Here is a 19,781-nt window from a genome sequence, read left to right on the forward strand (position 1 = left end):
TTTTTGTTTTTTGCCTTGGGTTTCTCTGCCCTCCACTTTTACTATTCTCCTTTCTATCTTTTGTTTCTGTCTCCATTTTATTCCCCTCTGTCTCCCTGCATTGGTTCCCATCCCCCTGCAATATTAGTTTAACTCCTCCCAAACAGCACTCGTAAACACTCCCCCTAGGACATTGGTTCCGGTCTTGCCCAGGTGCAGACCGTCCGGTTTGTACTGGTCCCACCTCCCCCAGAACTGGTTCCAATGTCCCAGGAATTTGAATCCCTCCCTTCTGCACCACTGCTCAAGCCACGTATTCATCTGAGCTATCCTGCGATTTCTACTCTGACTAGCACGTGGCACTGGTAGCAATCCTGAGATTACTACTTTTGAGGTCCTACTTTTTAATTTAATTCCTAGCTCCCTAAATTAGTCTCGTAGGACCTCATCCCGTTTTTTACCTATATCTTTGGTACCTATATGCACGACAACTGGCTGTTCACCCTCCCTTTTCAGAATGTCCTGCACCCGCTCCGAGACATCCTTGACCCTTGCACCAGGAAGGCAACATACCATCCTGGAGTCTCGGTTGTGGCCGCAGAAACGTCTATCTATTCCCCTTACAATCGAATCCCCTATCATTATTGCTCTCCCACTCTTTTTTCTGCCCTCCTGTGCAGCAGAGCCAACCATGGTGCCATGAATTTGGCTCTTGCTGCTCTCCCCTGATGAGTCATCCCCCCAACAGTACCCAAAGCGGTGTATCTGTTTTGCAGGGGGATGACTGCAGGGGACCCTTGCACTACCTTCCTTGCACTGCTCTTCCTGTTGGTCTTCCATTCCCTATCTGGCTGTGTACCCTTTACCTGCGGTAAGACCAACTCACTAAATGTGCTATTCACATCATTCTCAGCATCATGCATACTTCCAGAGTGAATCCACTCGCAGCTCCAATTCTGCAACGCGCTTCATCAGGAGCTGGAGGTGGATACACTTCCCGCACACGTAGTCGTCATGGACACTGGAGGCATCCCTGATTTCCCACATGGTACAGGAGGAGCATAACACATGTCCGAGTTCTCCTGCCATGACTCAACCCCTAGATTAACTTAATGTGGCAACAACAATGCTAAAGGTTATTTACTGAAATAGAAAAGAAAAAGAAAAACTACTTACCAATCACCAGCCAATCACTTACCGCCTTGGCTCTGACGTCACCTTTCGATTTCTTTCTACTTGTTTTTTGCCTTCTGTCCCCGCTGCAGCTGCACAAGCACGCCTTTTATAGGCACCACCACGCACCCCGGACTCGCGCTGCTCGAACTGCCACTCCTCCTCCGACGTTGGGCCTTTTATAGGCCCCACCACGCACCCCGGACTCGCGCTGCTCGAACTGCCGCTCCTCCTCCGACGTTGGGCCTTTTATAGGCCCCACCACGCACCCCGGACTCGCGCTGCTCGAACTGCCGCTCCTCCTCCGACGTTGGGCCTTTTATAGGCCCCACCATGCACCCCGGACTCGCGCTGCTCGAACTGCCGCTCCTCCTCCGACGTTGGGCCTTTTATAGGCCCCACCACGCACCCCGGACTCGCTCTGCTCGAACTGCCGCTCCACCTCCGACGTTGGGCCTTTATTATTATTGTTATTATTGTGATTGTAACTATTTTGAAATTAAAAGTTTTTTGTAAGTCATGTTAATTTACAAGTTTATAAGTGATCTTAAAGAGTGATAGTACAGTAAAGTTTGATACAAGAATAATTTTATTAGTTAAGTTTTGTAACCTTTTGAATAAAATATATTTTACATTAAAACTGAATTATGTTCCATTAATGCAACACAACATTACAGCTCCACACAGTAAACATGTCCATGTGAAATAGTTGTCACTGAGCCCTCAGACATTAGTAAAGTGTTCACGGATGAGCTGCTTGCTCAAGGCTCGAGCAATCGTTAAAGGGGCACAATGGCCCACCCTGCTCCGCCGTCATGCTCCGGGTTCAGGCACTTGCATGGCTTCTTCATCCTCGTTGTCCTCCTACTCCTCCTCCTCCTCCTGCTCCTCCTCTTCCTGCATCTTCCACATCATTATCATCAGCCACTCTCAACGCAGGTGAGTCTTCCACTACCAGGTGCTGCTGCCTCATGATGGCTAAGTTATGCAGCATTCAGCATACAACAGTGAACTGACCGACAATCTCAGGGGAGTACAGCAAGTAGCCTCTGGAATGGTCCAGGCATCGGAAATTTTGGTTCAATATGCCAATGGTCCTCTCAATGATGCTGTGCGTCACAATGTGCGACATGTTGTATTGACGGTCAGCTTCCGTTCGGGTTACACGTAGGGGCGTCATGAGCCAGGTGGCAAGGCCGTACCCTTTGTCTCCCAGTAGCAAGCTCTGCCCTTCTGGCTGCTGTTGCTGAAACATGACAGATATAACACTGTCGCATAGGATGAACACATCATGGGTGGTGCCAGGGTATCTTGCATCGACTGACATGATATGATGCATGTCGTCAGACACGAGCTGCACATTAATGGAGTGGAAGCCTTTTTTGTTCCTGTACATCTCAGAATCCTCTAAACGTGCTCACAAGGCGATGTGGGTACAATCAATGCAGCTCTGAACCTTTGGGCATCCAGCAATTCTGCCCTGTCATGGATTGCTTGGGCATGGGGAACTTTATGAAATTATTCCTACATGCGTACAGTGCAGCCGTGACCTGACGAATGGAGACATGTATTGCATGTTGAGAGATGGCGCACACAGCCCCAGTTGTAGCCTGAAATGATCTGGAGGCATAGAATAAAAGTGCAACTGTAACCTTCACTTCAACTGACAAATCAGTCCTCCTGATGCTTCTAGGTTGCAAGTCTGCTTTGTCCAACTCACAGATCTCAGTTACAACTTCTTTGCGGAAACGTAGCCTTCTGACACAGTCTGCGTCACTCAGGTGGAGGTATGAATGCCTGTCTCGATATACCCGAGGTAGTTAAGGCCTCTTGCCCAGCACCCTATGGGCTCTGATGTTCCTGATGCGATGAAGTCGAATCAATTGTCTCCTATGTAGCACCCATGATGCAGAAGGCTCGCACAAGTTATGGCATTGTCAGTATTGCCCCCATACTTAAATTGAACCTTTGAAAAAAGCTCAAAATGGCAGGAAAGTAGGCAGCACAGGTTCGAAATGTATCTCTCCAGGTTTGTATGGATGGACCATACCCAAAGATCTTGTGACTTCTCCTCTCTCCCCCCTCCATTCTTAATTGGAGTCTTGTGACTTCTCTCTCTCCCTCCCCTTCCCCGGGCTCCAAGCCTTTCGATCGGCACCTCGCTCTCTCTCTCTCTCTCTCTCCTCCTCCTCACCTCCACCCTCCCACAGCTTGTTTTGTAGCCGAGCCCCAAGCCTCTGTGTCCAGGCACTGTGCCGATTCTGCCGGCCAAAGCTACGACCCTCCAGCCCTGCTTCAAGACGTTCGGTGATGGCTTGTGAGTGAGTTAAAAAATTAGAGAACTTCTGAAATCCAACAAATTTACACGTCTACGTTGACAGGTAAAAGAAAGTTGAACTTTATTATTGATGCTGACAGTTTTCTTGACTCCCTCCAAAATCTTTGCTTTAAAAACAATGGCATCTTTTAGCGCAGATTTGTGAATGTGCGCTGGTTTTCTGAACTCACCAGATTTTTCGGGAGTGGCCAGATACGACGACCTAAAAGAAAAAAATGTTGGCCAAACTGCGAACATTTGAAAAAACTGGTGCAGACATGAGGGAACTGGCCTAGAAAAATCATAACTAATTCAGTTACGCCGGAACAGATCGCTGGAGGAAACTTTGAAAAAAATAAATACGCCAAAAAAAACGGCGTGCACCAAAAAAATGGTGCAAATGACCTGGGGAAAATTGAGCCCCAAATTTATAAATGAAATCATGCCATATTGCATACAAACATAAACTAATCACCCTTGTGCATTCCCTTAGTGCCTTTCTTTCATGTGCCTTTGCCTGTCCTAGAGTTCCAAGCCATTCTACCCCAGTGGTTCCAGCATGGCTGGTGGAAGGCTGCTGACTTTCAATGGGGGAGACTACAGATGGCCTTGCAGCATGACATCAAGCAGCCCTGGGCCAAGAAGGCTTGGCTTCGGACTGTACCATCTCGGCATAGGCGACTGCAATCTGGGCTGGCTGGCTGACAGGCAACAGCAAGGGCACTGGTGGAGTGGCAGTGGTGGGGAATTTGAATGTTGCCACCCTAAGAGGACAGCAGGTTTGTGCTTCATGGAGCCACTGCCACTCTCCTGGGGCGGCGCCCTCAGTAATCCAAATAATTTGTTGGAGGACAGATTGCGGGACTGCTGTGACACCCTGCAAGCCCCTTTGGACATTAGTAAGTGCAGCCACGATGGCAGCCAGCTGAACTTGTGTGGCAGCAAGTTGACCTTGCAAGACAGTGGGCAAAAATTTGGCAGATGGAGTATAATGTTGGAAAGTGTGAAGTCATGCACTTTGGCAGAAAAAAAATCAAAGAGCAAGTTATTATTTAAATGGAGAAAGATTGCAAAGTGCCACAGTAACAGCGGGACCTGGGGGTACTTGTGCATGAAACACAAAAGGATAGAATGCAGGTACAGCAAGTGATCAGGAAGGCCAATGGTATCTTGGCCTTTATTGCAAAGGGGATGGAGTATAAAAGCAAGGAAGTCTTACTACAGCTATAGAAGGTATTGGTGAGGACACACCTGGAATACTGCGTGCAGTTTTGGTTTCCATATTTACGAAAGGATATATTTACCTTGGAGGCAGTTCAGAAAAGGTTCACTAAGTTGATTCCGGAGATGAGGGGGTTGACTTATGAGGAAAGGTTGAGTAGGTTGGGCCTCTACTCATTGGAATTCAGAAGAATGAGAGGTGATCTTATCGAAACGTATAAGATTATGAGGGGGCTTGACAGGATGGATGCAGGGAGGATGTTTCCACTGATGGGGGAGACTCGAAATAGAGGGCACGATCTTAGAATAAGGGACCGCTCATTTAAAAGAGAGATGAGGAGAAATTTCTTCTCTCAGAGGGTTGTGAATCTATAGAATACGCTGCCTCAGAGAGCTGTGGAAGCTGAGACATTGAATAAATTTAAGACAGAAATAGACGGTTTCTTAAACAATAAGGGGTTATGGAGAGTGGGTGGGGAAGTGTAGCTGAGTCCATGATCAGATCAGCCATGATCTTATTGAATGGCAGAGCAGGCTCGAGGGGCCGTATGGCCTACTCCTGTTCCTATTTCTTATGTTCTTATGTTCTTATGACAGAAGTCTCATTTCCACTGCAGCAATCAGATGTTGGGTAGCTGCTGCTTGTGCTGCAATGGAAGCTGAGACAGTCATAGAAACATAGAAACATAGAAAATAGGTGCAGGAGTTGGCCAGTCGGCCCATCAGAGGCTGCATCCTGATTGGGTCCGCATGTGCGTGAATGGAGTTTCCCGTCATTTCCACGCTGGAATGGAAGGGCTCCAAGCTCTGCACAAAGGCCTGTGCCAAGTTGGTGACAGACTCTTCCATGCTCCTTGACATTGCACTCAGGCTTTTTGGCAGGCCTGCCAATACACCAAGCATCTCATTGTGCATACACATCAGCCTTCTTCTGTAGCCTGCCCCATCGAAGTCCTCATCTGAGTCCCTTGCAGCAGAACTCGTGTGCAACCTCACCCTCCAGGAAGCTGGCACCTGCGCTACACTTGCCCCCTGCCCTGGCTGCTGGCCACTCGTGCCCAGTGTCTCACCTTGTGCCGGTCCCGCATCTATGCTATCCTTTAAAGTACACGGAGTGTCAGTATTTGAGCTTGTGGCTGCGAATGTGAAATCGAGTGACGGTGCTGTGTCTGCAAGCGTCACTGCCTTGTTCCTCTTCCAGTTCTTGCTCCACCACCACTGCCTGGCCAGGTTGCTGTTCTTGGCTATCTGAAAGGAGAAAGGCACAAGGGTAGGATTGTGGTTGTAAAGTCCTTACTCGACAGTATGAAACCACACAAGGCACATTCTGGGGACAAGGTCACTCTGTGACCTTAACTCTTTATTTGCAGGACTCCAAAGACGATGACCCTGCGTGATATCTCCCTTTTTATAGCTGTGTGATCAGGTAAGGAGTGTCTCCCACAAGTTCACCCCTTGTGGTCAAGGTGTGCATCTAGGTTGAGTATATACAGTAATACAGTGGTGTTACATTGTGGTTACATACATGACATCACCTCCCCCCCCCCCCCAAAAGTCTTATTGGGATCATAGGTTTAGTCTTTCAGGTGGTCTACGTTCCCTCATGGAGCTCCGCAGTTGGGGCTCTGGTTGTTGGACACTGACGTGAGTGTTTGTCACCTATGGTGATTCCGGCCTGTCCGGGCTGACCGCAGGGACTGTGCATTCTTCTGATTGCTCTTGTTGCTCGTTCACTGGCGGTGTGGTGAGCTCCATCTCATGGTCTTCTTCAGTTTCTTCCGTGTCCATGCTGAACCTTTTTTTTTTACTTGGTCCACATGCTTACGGCGTATCTGACCATTGTTGAGTTTTACCACGATGACCTTATTCCACTCTTTGTCAATTACAATGCCCTCAAGCCATTTGGGCCCCATGGCATGATTAAGGACGAATACAGGATCATTTATTTCTATACATCTCCCCCTCGAATTACGGGTCATGGTACTCGTTTTGTGACTTGTGCTTGCCCTCAACTATGTCGGTCAGGACTGGGTGAATGAGGGACAACCGAGTTTTGAGTGTCCGTTTCTTTAGTAGCTCTGCGGGCGGGACCCCCGTGAGCGAGTGCGGTCAGGATCTATAGGCCAGCAGGGGACGCGATAGGCGGCATTGTAGGGAGGGTCCTTGAATCCTGAGCATACCTTGCTTAATGATTTGGACCACACGTTCCGCCTGGCCATTGGAGGCCGGCTTGAACGGCGCAGTCCTGACATGGTTGATGCCATTGCCCGACATAAACTCTCGGAATTCGTAGCTTGTGAAACATGGGCCATTATCACTAACCAGGATGTCCGGCAAGATGTGGGTTGCAAAGATCGCATGAAGACTTTCTACAGTGGTGGATGATGTGCATGAATTCAGAATGATGCACTCGATCCATTTCGAGTACGCATCTACCACAATAAGGAACATCTTTCCCATGAACGGGCCCGCGTAGTCAACATGAATGCATGACCATGGCCTGGTGGGCCAGGGCCACGGGCTGAGCAGGGCCTCCCTGGGGGCATTACCCAGCTGGGCACACGTCGTGCACCTGTAAACACAGTGTTCCAGGTCTGAATCAATTCCAGGCCACCAAACGTGTGACCGGGCAACTGCCTTCATCAGCACAATGCCTGGGTGCTCGCTGTGGAGTTCCCTAATGAATGCCTCCCTGCCCTTCTGGGGCATAACTACCCGGCTGCACCATAGTAGGTAGTCGGCTTGGATGGAGAGCACATCCATCCATCTGTGGAACGGTCTGACCTCCTCAGGGCATGCTCTGTGTGCAGGCGCCCAATCCCTAGTCAGGACACATTTCTTAATCAGGGATAGGAGGGGATCTCTGTTTGTCCAGATTTTGATCTGGTGGGCTGTGATGGGGGAGCCTGCGCTGTCAAAGGCATCGACAGCCATGACCATCTCGACGTTTTGCTCCGCTGCCCCCTCAGTGGTGGCCAGTGGAAGCCTGCTGAGCGCGTCAGTGCAATTTTCAGTGCCGGGCAGTGCCGGATGGAGTAGTCATAAGCAGCCAGCGTGAGAGCCCATCGCTGTATGCGGGCAGATGCATTGGCATTGATAGCCTTGCTGTCTGACAACAGAGATGTTAATGGCTTGTGGTCCGTCTCTAATTCAAACTTCCTACCAAAGGGGTACTGATGCATTTTTTTGACACCATAGACACATGCAAGCGCTTCCTTCTTCACCATCCCATATCCCCGTTCTGCTTGAGCGCGCGACCTGGAGGCATAAGCCACAGGTTGTAGTTGACCCTCAGCATTGCCCTGCTGAAACATGCACCCAACCCCATAGGACGATGCATCACATGTCAGAACAAATTTTTTACAGGGGTCGTACAGGGTCAACAACTTGTTTGAACAAAGTAGGTTCCGCGCCTGATCAAAAGCCCGTTCCTGACAGTCCTTCCCAAAATCAATCGCAACCCTTATGCAGGAGCACGTGTAGCGGCTCCAACAACGTGCTCAAGTTTGGCAGAAAGTTCCCGAAATAGTTCAACAGTCCCAGGAATGAATGCAACTCCGATGTGTTGCAGGGCCTGGGTGCTCGTCGAATCGCCTCTGTTTTGGATTCGGTGGGCCGAATCCCATCTGCAGCAAACCTCCTGCCCAGAAACTCAACCTCAGGAGCTAAGAACACACATTTAGACTTCTTGAGTCGCAGGCCTACCCGGTCCAGTCGGCGTAGCACCTCCTCCAGGTTGTGGAGGTTTTCCTCGGTGTCTCGACCCATGATGAGGATGTCATCCTGGAATACGATTGTTCCAGGAATGGATTTAAACAGGTTTTCCATGTTCTTTGAAAAATCGCGGCCGCTGATCGAATGCCAAATGGGCACCTCTTATCAACGAACAGTCCCTTGTGCGTGGTGATGGTGGTCAGTAGTTTAGATTCGTCGGCCAGTTCCTGGGTCATATCGGCTGAAGTGAGGTCCAACTTAGTGAACAGCTTGCCGCCTGCCAGCGTGGCGAAGAGGTCCTCCGCTCTCTGGAGCGGGTATTGATCTTGTAGGCACACCCGATTGATGGTGGCCTTGTAGTCGCCACAGATCCTGACAGAGCCATCAGCTTTTAGGACAGGAACGATGGGGCTCGTCCAGTCGCTGAATTCAACAGGCGAGATGATGCCCTCTCTCAACAGCCGGTCCAATTCGCTCTCAATCTTTTCCCACATCACATACAGCACCGCTCTGGTTTTGTGGTGCACTGGCCTGGCGTCCAGGGTAATGTGTATCACTACTTTGGTGCCTTTGAAAGTCCCGATGCCAGGTTGGAATAGTGAATCGAATTGTTGTAGGACTTGTAAGCACGAACTTCGCTCCACAAATGACATTGCGTGAACATCCCCCCCATTTCCAGTTCATCTCGGCTAACCAGCTTCTCCCTAACAGTGCGGGACCATTGCCCGGGACAATCCAGAGCGGCAGCCAATTCACTAACCCATTGGCTAGCACCGGAATGATTTCTTTAGTGTAAGTCCGTAATTGTGTCTCAATACGTGCTAATTTGGGTCTACTGGCTTTAAGTGGCCATTGCTTCTCAAATTGTTGAATGCCCATGAGTGACTGGCTGGCCCCAGTGTCCAGCTCCATGCATACAGGGATACCGTTTAATAAAACCCTCACCATCATTGGTGGCATTCCAGTGAATGAACTGTGAATATTAGCCACATTGACCCGCTGAACCTCGGCGTCCATCGATTTGCCCCAAAAGAACTGCCTCAAAGAACCCTCTTCTGGCCCATCCATCTCATATATTAGTCTGGTTGCAGGCTTCCTGCACACTCAAGCTAAGTGGCTCCTGAGATTGCAGTTCCTGCAGACAAACTGTTGAAATCTGCAAGATCTGACTGAGTATTTTCCCCCACACCTCCAGCATGAGTTAAAATTTCATTGTTGGGAACAAAGGGACTATGGCCAGACATTCCGCGCTGACTGTCCCTTTGACTGCTCTTAAGTACCCTATTAGTGGGTGTCAATGGCCCCATCCTGGGCCGCATTGTCCACTGTGTTGGCATAAATGTCCGTTCAGCCTGCCATTGTCTCTTTTGAAATCCTACTCTGCGGTCTATTGCTGCCTGGGGAGTGTCGGACTGCCCCTGCTTGCCTGCAGGGCTCTGAGTCGCATTGATAATGTTGACTCCCTGATCCATCGCTGCGTTAGAGGCAGAATTGCGCGTGTATATTATTTTCATCTCTTCCTCCCCCACCATGAAAGTTTGAGCTATCAACGCCGCCGCTTCTAAGGTCAAATCCTTGTTCTCAATTAATTTGCGGAAAATTCCCGCATGACCGATGCTCTCGATAAAGAAATCCCTTAGCATCTCCCCCCTGCAGGCATCTGTGAACTTAGAGGCTGGCCAAACGCCGGAGGTCCGCTACGAAGTCTGGTATGCTCTGTCCTTCACGACGTCGGTGGGTGTAGAGTCTTTGTCGGGCCATATGTATGCTACTCGCTGGTTTGAGGTGCTCCCCGATCAATTTGCTTAGTTCTTCAAAGGTTTTGTCCGTCGGCTTTTCGGGTGCTAGTAAGTCCTTCATGAGCGCGTAAGTCTTTGGTCCGCAGCTGGTCAAAAGATGAGCCCTTCGCTTGTCGGCCGCTGCATCCCCCAGCCATTTTTTCATAACGAAGCTTTGCTGAAGCCTCTCGACAAAATCGGCCCAGTCTTCCCCAACACAGTACCGTTCCTCTGTGCTACCAGTGGCCATTCTCGTGGGTCATGAATTCCCGTTTCTCGTCGCCAATTACTCTACAGTATGAAACCACACGAGGCACATTCTGGGGACAAGATCACTCCGTGACCGTAACTATTTATTTACAGGACTTCAAAGACGATGACCCTGCGTGGGACCTCCATTTTTATACCTGTGTGATCAGGTAAGGAGTGTCTCCCACAAGTTTACCCCTTGTGGTCAAGGTGTGCATCTAGATTGAGTGTATACGGTAATACAGTGGTGTTACATTGTGGTTATATACATGACAGTGGTGAGGGAAGATGGGGAGAAAGCAAGAGGTACATGTTTACACCATCTGCAGCTTGTAAATCAGAAGAGATTGTGGGATGAGGGGGAAATGTGATGTGGGAAGGAGGATTACGTATGAGGGTACCATCATCTTCGATTGTTTCTGCTCTGCTTCTTGCCACAGGCTCAGCGATGGCTGCTCCAATAATCTCCAGCACCGTCTCCTCCATGAGAGTTGGGTCATGCAGGCACGCCTGCCCCCCTGTGGGTTGCTCTTGCTGCTTACAGTTATGAGCCACCTTGTCCTGCAAGAGAGGGAAGTGTGTCAATGATTGTGATGCAAAGTGTTTGGGTGATGTGCCTGTCATGGTTAAATAGCTAGTAGTGTGTGCAAGCTGAGAGATTTGGGTGTGAGGCTTGCAGCAGTGAGGCTCACACACAAACATCTGTGTGTGAGGGTGAGGTGAAGCTATGAATATGAGGTATGAGTTCTGATTGATAGAGATTGTTGGTAGGTGAGTGATTGACCTGTGTAAGGCTAGTGGTGCAGATGGTAGGATATGGCATTTGAAGATGAATTCACTGACGTTGACCATTCATGTGAGGTCATTGGACTTTTTGCCACCTCCTCCACTTAGACCTCCATTGCAGCATTTGAGAACCTTGGGGTATGCTCCCTGCCCTGTTGCACTAGAATTCAGTGTTCTTCTTGCTCACACTATTTTCTCCAGCCAATTCCAACACCTGCTCCTCCCCTTTACGAAGTGCAGGCTAGCTTTAAATGATGCTAGCCTTGCACGAACTGGGGCCCTCTGCTGAGACGCTGAGGCACTGAACAGCACATTTAGTGCTTGCTCACCACTGCAATCATTTTAATTAGCAGGCAGTACAAAGTTTGCGTGCTGTCTGCATTGGATGCGGGCTAATCGTGCATCGCAATACCCATGCCCATTTTCGGGCGGTATCCAATTTAGCCCCCATGGAATATTATGGCCCATCATACCTGTGCCAGCTCTTTGAAAGAGCTATTCAATTAGTCCCACTCCCCTGCTCTTCCCACATTGGCATGCAAATGTTTCCTTTTCAAGTATTTATCGAATTTCTTTTGAAAGTTACTATTGAATTTGCTTTACCCGTCCTTTCAGATGGTGCATCCCAGATCATAACAATTCACTGAGTAAAAAGCTTATTCTGTCTCTCCCCTGGTGCTTTTGCCAATTATCAAAAATCTGTGTTCTCTGGTTAGCAATCCTCCTGCCAGTAGAAACTCTACTCTTCAGAAAACTTCATAAAACCCTTTATAATTTTGAACATCTTTATTAAATCTCCCTTTAATCTTCTTTGCTCGAAGGAGGACAATCCCAGCTTCTTTAGTCGCTCCACAGAACTGAAGTTCCTCATCCCTGGTACCATTCTAGCAAATCTCTCAGCACCCTCGCCAAAGGCTTAACATCCTTCCTAAAGTGTGTTGTCCAGAAATGGACACAATACTCCAGCTGAGGCCTAACCAGTGGTTTATAAAGGTGGAGCAGAAACACTCTATGCCCCTATTGATAAAGCTACGTCCCAGATGATTTTAACAGCCTTATCATGTTGTCCTACCGCCTTCAAAGATTTGTGTATGTGTGGAGATGAATTTAGCCAGTAATTCGGCAAAACCTTTGTTGAACTACTAGTAAAGTGTTTATGCAGGGGTTTATGCTTTTGGTTTATTGTTATGGGTGAGAAATTTATTTTGCACTGAAAACAGCCGCAAAATGGGTATAGCACCTGATACATGCACCTGATAACGACAGCAAGAGGCACAAGTACAATTGGCGCTTATGCCTTAATTTGATTATGATTGACATTATGCATGTCATGGGACCTTGATTTTTCAGTTACAAGGGGCCTACTACTTGAAACAGATGGCCACCCAACGGCATCTCTATTGACCCTATCTTGAGGTCATTAACACCAATTTTGCCAAGTTAAAATCAGTCCCCCGGTCTCCGCCTGGCATCTTCCACATAATTCTGGCTGACAGCAGTAATCCAGCAGTATGATGACCATAAATTCAAAGACCTATCCAGTCACCAATGGCACAACACACGGGAGCTGCACTTGCTGCACCACAGTACTTCATTATGATCTTCTTCATTCAGTTTTGTTTCAAGAGTTATTTGTTGCAACAGTGAATTTTGCAAAGTAGGAACTGTTAAAAATGAATATTTTAGGTGCGGCCAAAGCCATGATGAGTTGATCCAGTTTCTAGAGAGCCCCTGCAAACCAGAACATCCCAGAGTTGCCCACTGATTTGTACTGATCAAAAAACCAGGACAGCAGTAATATGTGTTACTGAGCTAAGGAGGAAATAGTGCAACAGCCAGGGTTCCTGCTCCTGACCACTGGAAAGTGAAGGGCGGTAATTTTGACTTTGAATGACAGTGTAAAATGCATGATATCAATTTGGCCACCTGTTAAAGACTTCTCCTGATTTTAGTTTCCATGGAAAAGAAAATCCTGGGAGGTGTTGAACGGGTGGCTGAGCTGATATCACACATTTTACACTATTGTCTTAAGTCAAAATGACCCTCAATATGTGTGATTGTCAATGGGGTCCGGGGCAGAAGAGGTTCGAACTGAACACTGATGCCTTCCACATTTGAATAGCCGGCACTCACTGCCTGGACTATTATCTGAAATATAACCACTTAGGTGAGTTTCTAGAAGGCCTTTGACATTCATGGAGCTATATCACAATAAGAGAAAAGGGAATTGGTGAAATAAAATAAGTTGGATCCCCAACATCTCATTTCACAATTAAAAGAGGGACATGCAAATAAGTAAGAGTGGAATCCATTGACAAAAATTATTTTTGTAAGGCAGACCGTTTACTTTCAACTCAGAATTTCACAGTTGTAGAAAAGGTGAGAGGAGAGGAAAGAGAGACAGGAAGTAAAATTATATTAAAATAATTTTGCTTCTGTCAGCAGTAGCATCTTCTTTTACAAAAACTATAATTTCCAAATTATTCAGTGGCCTTTTTTATTTTAAATTTGCATTTTATATATAGAGTTTGCAGTAAGCTTTGAATGTGTAATAACAAATAAAATTCCTCCCCCAAAATGATCAACAGAGACTTCATTCAGTGTGTCTTGATTAAGATTTAAAACTTGTTTCATAGCTCAAAATATCTCATTTACCTCCTGATTGTGTTGGAATATTGTAACTCACCAGCCAGCAATTTGTTTTCTCAGGACAATTTTGAATATTCAATTACCTATTACTAGCTAATTATAGTAATTACATGGCATAATTGTTTTTTTCCTCGACATATCTGCTTGATTCTCACCACCAGCCCAAAATGGCTCACGCGGTCAAGTTATTATACATCAGTAATTAGAGACAGGAGCCAGTGGAAAGATTTTATAATTGAAAGGTGGGCAAAATACATTTATTCAGAAGATATTTGACTCATTTAACACTCATCATCATCATCATAGGCAGTCCCTCGAAACGAAGATGACTTGCTTCCACGCCGAAAGCGGATGAGTTCACAGGTGTTTCATTGATATTCCGGATCCCAAACTACATCCTGTAGGGTGGAAGACCCTGTGCGTGGATTTTTTTTAACGTGTGATGACCGTTGCACCCCAGCCACCATACGGGCTTGACAGAGCTAGGTCTTGGTCCAGTGGCAAGGATTAACCAAGACCATTGGCGAGCAGCTCTGCTGCACGGACCTAGTGCGCACACATATCGCAGTGTGGGCTGGCCCGTGCTACCCCTGGGCCCTCACCTCTTCTGGGCCCCGATCACATCCCTCTACAAACTCTTGCCGCTCCTTCGTCCCGACGTCACCACTCCTGCTGTATCTGCCCACACTGCAGTCAGCCATCGCCCTCCTGTAGCAGCACGCGCTGCTCCCTGCAGTGGTATGCCGCCGCACACTGCTCCCTCTAATGGCCCCGGCCTGCTGATGGTCTTGCAGGCCGGGACCACGCCGATTTCTGGGCTGGGCTGCCGCACACTGCTTCCTCTAATGGCCCCTGTTCTCTGTACTTTGCTAGCGGTGACAGTGCTGTAGCTTAGAGCATTGTTCAGTACCGCTCTGTGAACGTCAGTTGCCAAAACACTACACCCCACAGGAAAGACACTGTGACTAGCAACTTATTGAGTTTGTGATGGTTTTTTAAAAAAAAGTGTCACAATCGGTGAATGGAGTTTGCTAGTATTTTGATGACATCTTTGCACAGAGCCCTTTACTGTACCTAATTATTATTGTTGTTGTTGTTCCTTGTGGGAGATGGAGTTTTACACAAATCTTCTAAGTGAAGAAAATAAGACATATTCATGTACACTGACACTATGGGAAATGTAAATTATGCTGAAAATGTTGCAAATTTGGATTTAAAGGGAAGGTAGAAGAGCCAGAAAGAGCAACATTATTTTTTAATGAATTAAATTGTGCAAAAATAACATAACGATGTTTTTCCAACCAATTTACATCATTATGGCATGCGTTTGTAAACAAAATAGATTGCTCAATATTTTTCATGAGGACAGCATCCCTTTAATTCTGTTGATGCTTTCGTAGTTTTGTCCTGAATTAATTCCCATGCGATAAGATGGATAGATGGTGCTTTCAACAAGATTAAAACCATAAGCAATTTGGGGAGTACATCTGGTAGATAGTATATCCTGTAGAACATGTGTACTGCAGCCACACTGTGCCAATGGTGGAGAGGCAAGGGAACCAATCAAGCAGACTGATTTGCCTTGGTTGTTGTCAAGCTTCTTGAATGTTATTGTGATTGCACCCATCCAAGCAAGTAGTGAGCAGTTTATCACATTCCTGACTTTAGTCTTGTAGGCAGTGAAAAAAATTTGAGGGGTCAGGATGTGAGCCATTCATCACAGAGTACCCAACCTCTGCCCTAGACTTGCGGCCATGGTGATGATATGACTGGTCAAATTAAACATAGGATCAATGTTCACCTTTAAGTTATTGATGGTAGGGGAGTCAGTGATGAAGATCAGGAGAAGGTGGTTGAACATTTTCTTATTTAAAATGGTAATTGCTTTGTACTTGTGGCACAAGTTATCTGCTATTTGTCAGCCTAAGATGTTGTCCAGGTCCTACCATAGACTGGCATAGGCTGACTTCATTATTGAAGTAATTCTGACTAGGCCTTAATACTGTGGCATCATCAGTGAACAGCCACACTCCTTAACATATGATGGAGGAAAATTCATTGATAAAGCAGCTGAAGATGGTTGGGTTGAGGACACTGCCTTCAGTAACTCCTGCAGCAATATTCTCAGGCTGCTCTGACAAAGTGACCATCTTCCTATGTGTCAGGTATGGCTGGGATGTTTTCCCTTTTATGCCTCATTAACCTTAATTTTGCTGGAGCTCCTTGGTACATTCAAGAAGCTTGACAACACCCAAGGCAAATCAGTCTGCTTGATTGGTTCCCTTGCCTCTCCATCATTGGCACACTGTGGCTGCAGTACACATGTTCTACAGGATATACTATCTACCAGATGTACTGCAAACTTAGTTTAACAGCACCTCTCAGCCCTTTGACCTGTACCACCAAGGAGGAAGAGTGCAGCAATGTCATGGGAGCATCATCACTTCCAAATTTTCCTTCAAGGTGCACACCATTCTGACTTCGACATATATCACTGTTCCTTCATTATGGTTGAGTGAAAATCGTGGAATTCCATCACTGGTGCCCTATCACCCCAAGGATTGCAATGGTTCAAGAAGAAAGCCTACCACTAGCTTCTTAAGGATGGGCAATTAAGGATGGGCAATAAATATAACCATGCCAGCATCATGCAAATCTTGAGAACAAATGTAAAAAGTAATGTAATGAATAACAGATGGTGTTCCATGTAGGAGACAAAACTGTCAATGTAGAATAAGTTTAAATTTTCAAAATTGTTTGTAATTTAAAAGTGGTACCAGTGAAATCCATCCCCACAGTTTGAGCTGGGAGTATATGTATCCTTATTAGATTTAATAATATTCTGCGATCATCTTGCTGCTCCGACCTTGGTCCAGCCTTATCAAACTGATCTTTGCCAATGTAGCAAGGCAACTGCTTACAAATCTATGTACATTGCTTCAATGTCTGCTGTTTGTGATATCCACAGCAATCATTATTCTTGATTTCCAACTTGGCTAGGTGCAGTTCTCATCATTACCATCCTCACACAGTTCAGGGCATCCCAAAGTTTTATTGTTAAGTTTATCCAGGGAGCAGCTGTTCAATGATTAAATTCCCAGTGCTGTAACAAAACAGCATGCCTACAAGTAACTTTGAGCATATTAGCCTGCAACAGAAATACACATTTAATCCAAAATAATACGCAGTACGAAGACTCAGGTTGTTGATGATGCTTTAAGCTTGGTGTGTTAGAACGATCTGCGGATTTACCTGTGATCTGCACCCCGCTGAGTGAGAATCTATTTTTCTTGGACTCAATAAAGTATTTTTGCTTTTTGCAGTTTTATCGAGCACCGTCATTGAAGTAGCTGGCAAAAAGGAGGTGAGTTATCAGGGTCAATCCTGGATGAGTGACCTGTACTCAGAATCGAGTGACCCAAAATAAAATGTTGATCACAATATCGTGAGTCGTAATATTGGGATTTACTTTCACTAATTGATACATGGAAAAATCCCAGCTACACTATACTGCCAAGAAGAAACATTGTTAGGTCACGTATGCTCTCTGAAGGGATACTTGTTGATGCAACCGCTGGATTAGTTTTCAATCTATTCAAGATTACCAACTGAAAACAGTTATGAGAAAATCCTCCCAGAAGGAAAGGAGACGAATGATAAGACCATATCCAGGGAACTTGTAGTAAAGATCTCCATCAAACTCAGTCAAAGACTTTGATGATATTAAAATCAATACATCTGATGTCATTACTGTTTACCAAGCATTGGTAAAAATGGATAATTAAGCAGTCAAGTGCTTACTGACGAATCTATTTGGTGATTTGATTGTTGAATATTATCTACAAAATATTAAGCAGTAGCTGTATCCAATTGATAAGATTTACAGCTATTTTTATAACTTTCCCCAAAATATCCCAGAACATATATGTTTATTGGTAAAGTTGTACATTCTTATATCAAATGCATTGCATCAAATACACTGTAATTTTGCCAATTGACTTAAAACATCAAACGCTATTTTCATTCCTGGTTACTTACTGATGAAATAATTTAAATAATGCAATTTTGTCATGTTTTATCGAAGTAAAGGTATATAATGCAATAAATGTTCTTCCGCAGTTCAATGCAGTGTTCTGTCTGCATTTTTTTAAGAACATACAGTTAAAGCGGAACTGACAATGCATTGAGGCTTCTTTTAAATTGAACATGTATAAGTTAACGAGGGAATCACGCATTACTTCGGGCTTGAATTAAAAATCAAGGTCTGTGTATTTGGTAGGACTTTGGGTTTTCATATAGGAAATTCTGAGCTTTGAAAAGGTCAGCTTTTGAATTCCAACTGCCAACTGTCATTTATTTAATTGTTATGAAGGCAACAATTTCATAGATTAACAGAAGCAGGAAAATGTGATTTATTATTACTTGATGAACTTTATTGAAATATGACCTTTGCTGCACCTATTTTCTATGTTTCTATAAACAGTTCAAGTATTTCTGAGTATTTTTGGAGTGTATTGTTCATCAGTAAATTTATTTTTAAAATAAAGTCCAACAGAATGATATCCCTATTTAGTCATGTACACATTGGTCTGACATTCTACGTAAAAAGAGCAATGCTGTACCAGCTATTGTATGCATTGTAGCTAAAGAAAGACTTGTATCTACACAGCACCTTTTAGGACTTCAGGACGTCCCAAAGCTCTTTACAGTCAATGAAGCACTTTTGAAGTATAGTCACTGCTGTAATGTAGAAAGCACAGCAGTCAATTTGCGCACAGCAAGCTCCCACAAACAGCAATGTGGAAATGACCAGATAATCTGTTTTTAGTGATGTTGATTGAGCGATAAATATTGGCCAGAACACCAGTGACAACCCTGCTGCTCTTCTTCAAAATAGTGCCATGGGATCTTTTACGTCCACCTGAGAGAGCAGACGTGGCCTCGGTTTAATGCCTCATTCGAAAGACAGCGTCTCCGACAGTGTAGCGCTGCCTCAGCACTGGACTGGAGTGTCAGCCTGGATTTTGTTCTCATTCTGGAGTGGGACATGAACCCAAAACCCACTGAGCCACGGCTGACACAATCTCAGTTTTGTAACTTGCATTAAATCTAACTGAAAGATCCGACTGTAAATAGATTTTTGATTTTAGAGATTGCCATTTGTCGCCAAGTCTTTATTTAAATTAAAAAATGTAAATGCATCCATTTCAGATGCAGGATGCTGCACAAATTTAAACTGTACCTATTCAGAAAGGGACGATTGTTAACAAAATGAAAGTGTATGCTATACCATACCGTTTCGTTAAAGTTTAAGTTCTAACATTGATCTATGCCAATTCAATAGTTGGAGCTAACAAAGAAAGGAGTTCAGATGAATAATTCCAAATGAGAAGAAAGCTAATTAAACTTGAGCAAATATCTGGGCCAACAGCAGCAACTTAAGAACATAAGAACATAAGAACATAAGAAATAGGAGCAGGAGTAGGCATTTGGCCCCTTGAGCCAGCTCCGCCATTTAATAAGATCATGGCTGATCTGATCATGCACTCTGTTATGTATTTAACCCTTGGCAACCTGTATCACACCACCACCAGAGGGCCTACCTGCTGGAGTCCCAAGGGATCCCAGCATCCCTTGGGAGCACTGTATATAAGCAGGCCCCCCATGCTGTACTTGATTCTGGAATCTAATTAAAGGAGCTAAGGTCACACTTACTCATTGCATACAGTACTCAGTTTCATCCTTTATTATGAGCATAATAATTGGTGACGAGGTAACAAACAACCGCACAAAAATGCAAAGAACTGTTGGTATCCAGGAGAAATTCTCAGAAGGGGATGATTGGGAGGCCTTGGAGAGACTCGACCAATGAGCTGGAAGGGGACGAGAACGCTGCCAAATGAAGGGCGATCCTC

The sequence above is a fragment of the Pristiophorus japonicus genome, chromosome 13 (genome assembly GCF_044704955.1).
Source record: "Pristiophorus japonicus isolate sPriJap1 chromosome 13, sPriJap1.hap1, whole genome shotgun sequence".
NCBI lineage: Eukaryota > Metazoa > Chordata > Chondrichthyes > Pristiophoridae > Pristiophorus > Pristiophorus japonicus.